The sequence below is a fragment of the Cucumis melo genome, unplaced genomic scaffold, assembly GCF_025177605.1.
Source record: "Cucumis melo cultivar AY unplaced genomic scaffold, USDA_Cmelo_AY_1.0 utg000415l, whole genome shotgun sequence".
NCBI classification, from domain to species: domain Eukaryota; kingdom Viridiplantae; phylum Streptophyta; class Magnoliopsida; order Cucurbitales; family Cucurbitaceae; genus Cucumis; species Cucumis melo.
The window spans coordinates 1-9,359 of NW_026123973.1; the positions used below are offsets into that span (position 1 = coordinate 1).

The 9,359-nt window shown below is 33.0% G+C and overlaps 2 non-coding genes across 2 annotated transcripts; both read right to left on the reverse strand.

Annotated features, from left to right (window-relative positions):
- Positions 1-5,912: 5,912 nt before the first annotated feature.
- TRNAW-CCA (transfer RNA tryptophan (anticodon CCA)) lies at positions 5,913-5,986 on the reverse strand. Its single transcript has one exon. It is a non-coding gene; the product is annotated as a tRNA-Trp (tRNA).
- Positions 5,987-6,148: 162 nt separating this feature from the next.
- On the reverse strand, positions 6,149-6,222 carry TRNAP-UGG (transfer RNA proline (anticodon UGG)). The gene has a single exon. It is a non-coding gene; the product is annotated as a tRNA-Pro (tRNA).
- Between the last annotated feature and the right edge of the window lie 3,137 nt (positions 6,223-9,359).

Here is a 9,359-nt window from a genome sequence, read left to right on the forward strand (position 1 = left end):
GGCTGCCGAATTGGCCTATTTCTTGCGTGTACCAATTGAAGTTTTTTGAAAAATGAAGTTCAGAATGAATTTTGTTCGTAGCAAGAGGGATAAAACTGAAATGAAAGAATAGTCTTTTTTATAGACCATAGTAATAGTATAATAACTTAACTGGAATTTCTTCAGAATGCTCATTTGACCCAAAGCAGACGTATACGGAACAGCCAGAAAACTTTCTTTGTCCGAAATTTTGATCCGTATGTAAATCAACTGCACAGTAACAAAAAAAAGTGGATTCTTTGTTATTTTCTTTCTGTATTATTTCGAAATTCAAGGATTAACTAATAAATCACAAATCAAAAACTAAAAAACAGGGAATGGATTCATAATAGTATGCATATGACTTGTAATAGAACTTATGTTTGATATAAATATTAGTAGTGTAGAGAGTTAACGAATGAAGTGAGTTCATTAAAAAATAAAAGACGAAAAAATGGAAAAAAAGAAAGCATTCATTCCCCTTCTATATCTTGCATCTATAGTATTTTTGCCCTGGTGGATCTCTCTTTCATTTAATAAAAGCCTAGAATCTTGGGTTACTAATTGGTGGAATACTGGTCAATCCGAAATTTTTTTGAATGATATTCAAGAAAAGAGTATTATAAAAAAAGTTCTAGAATTAGAGGAACTCTTTCTCTTGGACGAAATGCTAAAGGAATACCCAGAAACACATCTACAAAAGCTTCGTATCGGAATCTACAAAGAAACGATCCAATTGATCAAGATGCACAATGAGGATCGTATCCATATGATTTTGCACTTCTCGACAAATATAATCTGTTTCGTTATTCTAAGTGGTTATTCTATTCTTGGTAATGAAGAACTTGTTATTCTTAACTCTTGGGTTCAAGAGTTCCTATATAACTTAAGCGACACAATAAAAGCTTTTTCTATTCTTTTATTAACTGATTTATGTATAGGATTTCATTCACCCCATGGTTGGGAACTAATGATTGGTTCTGTCTACAAAGATTTTGGATTTTCTCATAACGATCAAATTATATCCGGTCTTGTTTCCACTTTTCCAGTCATTCTTGACACAATTTTAAAATATTGGATCTTCCGTTATTTAAATCGTGTATCTCCCTCACTTGTAGTGATTTATCATTCAATGAATGACTGAAAAATATAATGTTTGTTACTTTGTACATAAGTAAAACATTCAAAATTGTACTTATTCCTTCTACCCATCGCGAAGGATGCCTCCTATATTCGAGTAACTTTATTTCAGTAAATAGCAGAATCATGGATAGGGAACTATACTAGGGACCTACCTAATTTTATTGTAGAAATTTTTGGGCTCAATGATTGGACCATGCAAACTAGAAATACCTTTTCTTCGATAAAGGAAGAGATTACTCGATCTATTTCCGTATCACTCATGATATATATAATAACTTGGGCACCCGTTTCAAATGCATATCCCATTTTTGCACAACAGGGTTATGAAAATCCACGAGAAGCAACCGGCCGTATTGTCTGCGCCAACTGCCATTTAGCTAATAAGCCCGTGGATATCGAGGTTCCACAAGCGGTACTTCCTGATACTGTATTTGAAGCAGTTGTTCGAATTCCTTATGATATGCAACTGAAACAAGTTCTTGCGAATGGTAAAAAGGGTGGTTTGAATGTGGGGGCTGTTCTTATTTTACCCGAGGGGTTTGAATTAGCCCCCCCCGATCGTATTTCTCCCGAGATTAAAGAAAAGATGGGCAATCTTTCTTTTCAGAGCTATCGTCCCACTAAAAAAAATATTCTTGTGATAGGTCCTGTTCCTGGTCAGAAATATAGTGAAATCACCTTTCCTATTCTTTCCCCGGACCCTGCGACTAAGAAAGATGTTCACTTCTTAAAATATCCCATATACGTAGGCGGGAACAGGGGAAGGGGTCAGATTTATCCCGACGGGAGTAAGAGTAATAATAATGTTTATAATGCTACAGCAGCAGGGATAGTAAGCAAAATAATACGAAAAGAAAAAGGAGGATATGAAATAACCATAGTGGATGCAGCGAATGGGCGTCAAGTGGTTGATATTATCCCTCCAGGACCAGAACTTCTTGTTTCAGAGGGCGAATCCATCAAACTTGATCAACCATTAACGAGTAATCCTAATGTGGGAGGATTTGGTCAGGGAGATGCGGAAATCGTCCTTCAAGATCCATTACGTGTCCAAGGCCTTTTGTTCTTTTTTGCATCTGTTATTTTGGCACAAATCTTTTTAGTTCTTAAAAAGAAACAGTTTGAGAAGGTTCAATTGTCCGAAATGAATTTCTAAATCTGGGGATTTATCAAATAAAGTTCGTAAAAAAAACCAAATTCTTGTTGGCAATTCTATAATTTAATTATGTATGATCAAAAAATTATGAAAAACTTTTTCCCTTGTTTTTTTTTTTATTCTTTTTCGACCCTATTTCGGTAATTACTTGTACCGCATTACTAGTCATAGTATGGATATTATATTGTCAGGAAGACTATTTTACCTCTTCTTTATTTCTTTGTTTTTTACAATACAAATAGGAGCGGTATTATTATGATTATTATGTCACTGGTGCCAGATTGAAATGTCATTGAATGTGTCTATTTTTATTCTAATAGAATAAAAATAGAGTAGATATTAAAAATAAGATAAGTAAATGGAGAATAGAAAAAAAATGAAGGGAACAAAGGATTCTAGAAGGAATTATGCATCTTTCTAGTATTCGATACCAGAAAAATTCCTTTTCTTGTTCTGGTGTCGAAATAATAAACTAATGAATTATTCTTGATCCCGTTCGTCAAAGATCTCTATTCTTAGTTTCAATTTTTCCCGGTTTATCAGAACCTTTTTTTCGATTTATTACATAAGTAGTGAACAAATTCAATGAATTTTTCAATTCTATTTTATATTAAAATAACTATAGAAAATTCTATTAGTATATTTTAATCTATTTAAAGGGTTTGTGATATCTGATCGATAGAAATATAATATTGTTATATTGGGATTGTATCATCCAGAAAGAGGGAATCGAGTGATTCTCTCTTTCTTTTTTTCGCTTTGAAATGAAAGTATCGACCGATACGATCGCGAAAGAGATGGTCTGAATCAATTTTTTTTTTGAAGCAATTCAGAATCAGAAAGAAATGAAGTTTTTTGAAAAAATAGGAAAGATCCATTTTTTCATTTATATGAATAAATTAGTCTAATTCTAATTAGTAAGAGCTCAACGGGACCTACCCCCTCTTTTTTTCTGATTTGAGGGGGATCCTGTTGAGTTCTTACGCTTTCATGTCTCCAACTCAGTTCATCCGATTATTACAGAGATGAACCTAAGCCGGAATATGAACCATAAAAGAAAATACCAACTAAACCGATCACAGGAATACCAGTTACAGTACCGATTATCCAAAGAGGAATCCTTCCAGTAGTCTCGGCCATTTGTCCCACTTCCCTCCCCATTTCATCAAGTGGTCGTGCTAGAGACAGAAACAGTCATAGATAATTATGAGATGATATCCTTCCGAATGGGATAAGATAATTCGTACTATTATTTAGTATTTTCTTTTATTTAATTGAAGAAATAATTGGAAAATAAAACAGCAAGTACAAAAATGAGTAATAACCCCCAGTAAAGACTGGTACGATTCAATTCAACATTTTGTTCGTTCGGATTTGATTGTGTCATAGCTCTATAATTCGGATTAGGTTTATCGTTGGATGAATTGCATTGCTGATATTGACCCTAAAAAAGAAACGGTAGGTACAGCTAGTCCGTGAACAGTTAACCATCGCACTGTAAAAATAGGATAAGTTTTATCGATAGTCATTTGGTCCTCCTAAAAAGATCTACTAAATTCATCGAGTTGTTCCAAAGAATCAAAACGGCCAGTTATTAATGGAATTCCTTGTCGGCTCTCTGTAAAATACTCATTTGGACGAGGGCTTCCAAAAACATCGTAAGCTAAACCCGTGCTGACGAATAACCAACCTGCAATGAATAGAGAAGGTATAGTAATGCTATGAATGACCCAGTATCGAATACTGGTGATAATATCAGCAAAAGAACGTTCTCCTGTGCTTCCAGACATGCCGAGCTCCACATATTCTTGTACAGTCAAAAGGGGGATCGATTCCGTAAAAGATGAGATCAGTAAATGGAAATTAACTGAAATTTTATCTTTGTAAGATCGTCAATATTGTACCGAGGGTGTTTTTAGAGTATACCGAATCAGTATAGCTATCCTTCTTCTGACGCAGCAACGCAATTTCACAATAAGTATCAAAATGAAGCACTAAAACTAAATAATATAATTTGTTTCTTCTTTTCTTGCTGCTTGTCGATGTAGAATCATATACCATTCATTCAATAGAAAATTCTGAAAATGCCTGTCTGTAGTATTAAGGATTCTATCGGTTATTGGCTTCGGGCTAGAAAGCGAAGATTGGGTAAAATGTGAATCCGACTGGTTGGTTTATAATAATTTAGGAAGCAGATTCTAATAGTCCCAAAATTCAATGAAATTAGACGTGAAATCTCGAAATATTTCTTTTGTGTTTGTAGTTATATTTTTGTTTGAATCTTTTTTTATTTTAAGGAATTGGTTAGTCGTCCAGTAACAAGTAACAGTAGTACATAGGATTCGATGAACGAAACAGAACAACGAATAGAAGAATAATAAATATTCGTAATGCACGCATTATTGTTTTATATTAGACTCAAACGATCGTTCTTCAACTAATTAGAAGAATGTTTTTAATATGGAAAGAATAAGAATAAATGGAGAACCTAGTTTCGAGTGATCTGATCGTGCGATACTTTTTTTCTTTTTAAAAAAGATTTTATGGAAATGAACCCACTACATAAAATCTAATTAGTGGGAATACAATTTCATAAATAAAGGGCATTATAAGGTCATTCATTCTTCAGCGATTCAAAGAGCATTTCATTTTTGGAATCAAGTTACACAACATAGTTTATTTATTATTTTTCTTTTTTTTTTTTTTTTTTCTTTCTAATTATTTAGAATCCATTTAATAGATTTATATATTTACTAGATTTATATATTAAATTATTGTTTATAAATTCTTTATAATAAGAATATTTGTTTTGAAAACTCAAGAGTTGTTCAATGAATCCCTTGATTCCGAATTGCGGGATAGAGAGACAGATGATGAATTGATTTCTTACCTATGTCACAAGATTTTTGTTAGTATCATCTATAATCATAATAATAGATGAATCAAAAACTTTCAATTGAATATATTTTTTCAATTAGTATTTTTACTTATCCATCCGCGTATCTTTCAAAAATAGAAACTTAGGGAAGTGCTTTATAAACATATGGATAAAAATAACGTATTTCATTTAGCCTCGTCATGCCTACTATCACTAGTTATTTCGGTTTTCTACTAGCAGTTTTAACTATAACCTCAGCTCTATTTATCGGTCTGAACAAGATACGACTTATTTGATTAAAATTCATTGAATGCACAATTCAAAAAAAAGAAAGATTTCGGTGTTATTCAATATATTCTATATATTGTAGAGTTCTTTACCTTGTCAATTCAATTTCGAATTCTTGGTCATTGAGATTCATGGGCAATACCATTAATATTTTAAGGATAGATATTACCTCTCCTTTTCCTCGTTCAACTAAATTGAAATGATTGAAGTTTTTCTATTTGGAATCGTATTAGGTCTAATTCCTATTACTTTGGCTGGATTATTTGTGACCGCATATTTACAATACAGACGGGGGGATCAGTTGGACCTTTGATTAATTAACAGTTCTTTTTTTTGATTGACCCCCTACTTGCTTTATAGGAGGTAAAATTTTGATTTCTGTTGAATTATTTCAGTATCATTTTGATTTAACAACAACAAGAATCGAATCACGCTCTATAGGATTTGAACCTACGACATCGGGTTTTGGAGACCCGCGTTCTACCGAACTGAACTAAGAGCGTTTTATTATCAAACTAAAAGCAACCCGAATATATCTTCGATACATATATTATCATAGAGAATATCATAAAATTAAATAAAAAAAGATTGATTCGATATATGTATGTTCAATTTTTATGGATCTCAATTGATTCCTCGTTACTGTTCAGAAGATAAGTAATAGGTAGGGATGACAGGATTTGAACCCGTGACATTTTGTACCCAAAACAAACGCGCTACCAAGCTGCGCTACATCCCTTTCAATTGGTCTACAGTGTTATTGTAGAGAATCCCTGTCTTGTTTTCCACATTTTTTATTTATTTCCTCCATTGGTATACACAAATTATCTTGCCATTTCTTCTTTTTTGTCTCATATCATATATAAAATATAATAAAAATAATAAAAAGACTTATATACGTATGAAATAATAAATATTAAATCCGCCGTAAAGAAAAATGAATATTTGGGGTGGGGCGGAAAGCTACATATTTTTTTTAATAAAAAAGGGAATATCTACCGAATTGAACTGTTGTACATTTCAATTTGAATTAGGAATTCCGCGGACAATACAAGCGGTTATTAACTATATATACATTTGATGGTATGTAATACCAGTATGTATTACAAATTACTATAAAGTAGGAGGGTTTTCAATGCGAGATCTAAAAACATATCTCTCCGTGGCACCGGTAGTAAGTACTATATGGTTCGGGGCTTTAGCGGGTCTATTAATCGAGATCAATCGTTTATTCCCGGATGCGTTGGTATTCCCGTTTTTTTCATTCTAGTTATTGACTTGGGAAGGGGTGAAGAAGATTAGAAAAACAATCAAATATCTTTGACTAATCCCCTTCCCCCTTCTTTTTTTTAGAGTTTTTAGACTTAGAATAAGTTAGAAAGAATCAAAATGGATTCAACCTCAGTCAAACTCGGACGCGGCGCCAGGTTCAAATTTAATTAATAAAAGAGTGAGAACGAAAATGAAAATGTGATGGCTAGGGCAACAATATCATACAAAATACTTAAATGAAAAACTGTACTGCGATTCTAAATTTAGAAATTATTGTATTACTATATTTTAATATTTGATTGTAACGAAATCTTTCATAATTTTATTTCGAGTTACCAATTTTTCTTTTTTTCTTCATTTTGGATCGGAAAATGGAAGAGTTGCGTGAATCAAAAATCCAAGGGAGGTTCATGGCCAAGGGTAAAGATGCCCGAGTAACTGTTATTTTGGAATGTACTCGTTGTGTTCGAAACGGTGTTAATAAGGAATCAATAGGGATTTCCAGATATATTACTCAAAAGAATCGACACAATACGCCTAGTCGATTGGAATTGAGAAAATTCTGTCCCCGGTGTTACAAACATACGATTCATGGGGAGATAAAGAAATAGATCGAACCGATCGGCTGTGTGTCACCCTTTTCCAATCCAAGGAAGATGAAAAAATTACATATATTAGACATATTTTAGATTTAAATATAAACAAACCAAATCCTATTTCGATCGGATCTAAAATGATTTAGAATTAAGAAATAGGATTTTCGGGATAAGGAATAAAAAAACCATGGATAAATCCAAGCGACTCTTTCTTAAATCCAAACGATCTTTTCGTAGGCGTTTGCCCCCGATTCCATCGGGGGATCGAATTGATTATAGAAACATGAGTTTAATTAGTCGATTTATTAGTGAACAAGGAAAAATATTATCTAGACGGGTAAATAGATTGACCTTAAAACAGCAACGCTTAATTACTATTGCTATAAAACAAGCTCGTATTTTATCTTTGTTACCTTTTCTTAATAATGAGAAACAATTTGAAAGAAGCGAGTCGACCGCTAGAACTATTGGTCTTAGAACCAGGAATAAATAGACTTAGCTTACTCTTTAATTGAATTAAAATTCTAATCCAAACTCAACCGCAGATTGATTCTTTGTTCGAAAAATCCGAAAATCTAGATTCGATTGTCGTGTCGTAAGAAAAAGAAAGAATAGTGGAAGAAGAATAAATCGTTTTTTTTTTATTGAACATATTTGCTCATTTTGACCACTTTATCATATTTTATCATACTAATTTCTACTCTACCTTCTCGGAGTTCATTCTCCAGAGAACTCCATTTTAAGCATTCCGCTGGATTCTTTGCAATCTTCGTATTTTATGATCTCATTGGAAATCATATAAAGACAATTTCTATTTAATATCGCGATTTGGGCAAGTATTTTACGATTAAGAAGCAACTGCCTCTTGTACAGATTGTGTATGAATCTACTATAACTGTAGTCTACCTTATTAGATCGAATTACTGCATTTATTCGAGCGATCCACAACTGTCGAAAATTTCTTTTTTGCCTACCTCTATCCCGATAAGCTGAAGCCAAAGCTCTTATTTTCTGTTGAGTAATAGTTCGAGTAAGTCTTGAATGAGCCCCTCGAAAGCTTGATGCAAATAAACGAATTTTTGTTCTACGTCTCCGAGCTATATATCCTCGTTTAATTCTAGTCATTGAATAAATGAAACTTTGATGAATAACTAATGGATTTCCTTTCTTTCAGTTATTCCTTTCTCCTTTCCTAGTCTATTAATAACAAAACGTATTTTTCCAATGTATAAAATAAAAATTCCAATGGCTTTTGCTACTATAACCTTCCCGACCACTATTTCTTTTTTTGTTCTAATCACCCCAAAATACGAAATAGTATTTTTACTAGGTATAAAAAACAAAAATAGAGTAAATAAATAAAAATAGAAATGGATAAAGAAATAGTGGGTTCCTTCGTTTCTATGGTTACTTCTTAAACGGTGAGGTCCTCTCTATACACCGGAGCTCCTTCTTTTATTTCATCAATGTTATTGTTAACTTGTACAGTTCACCCTCTTTGGCTCTACCCATGAATTATCTAGTAATCGGTCTTTCACAACGAGATCTACCTATACAGTAACGGTATTTAATTATGAAGATTGGTTGGGTAGCTGACCCTCTTAGTCCGTTCTTGGAAGAATAAGGCTATAATCCTTCTGTTAAATAGGATTTCCTCTGCTTAATGGATAAGCATTTGTTACCAATGGGGAATTCTTTCTCATCTAAAATTGAAAATAGAGATGATTGGATTTGCACCAATAGAAACCATAAATTTGATACACAATAAAAGGATACGATAAATCTTTGTTTATTTATTTTCGGTAGTGAACGGATTTCTTCCATTCATTCTATCCTATTCACTGTACTTATAACTGATACGGGAAAAATTTTGTACTTTCTTTTGTCCCGGTCCATGGTCTAAACGAGTCGCACATACACCCTAGTACATGTTCCTCGACGCTGAGGGCATCCCCGAAGGGCGGGCGATTTGGTGACATTTCTGATTGGCTGTCTTGTGTTTCTAATA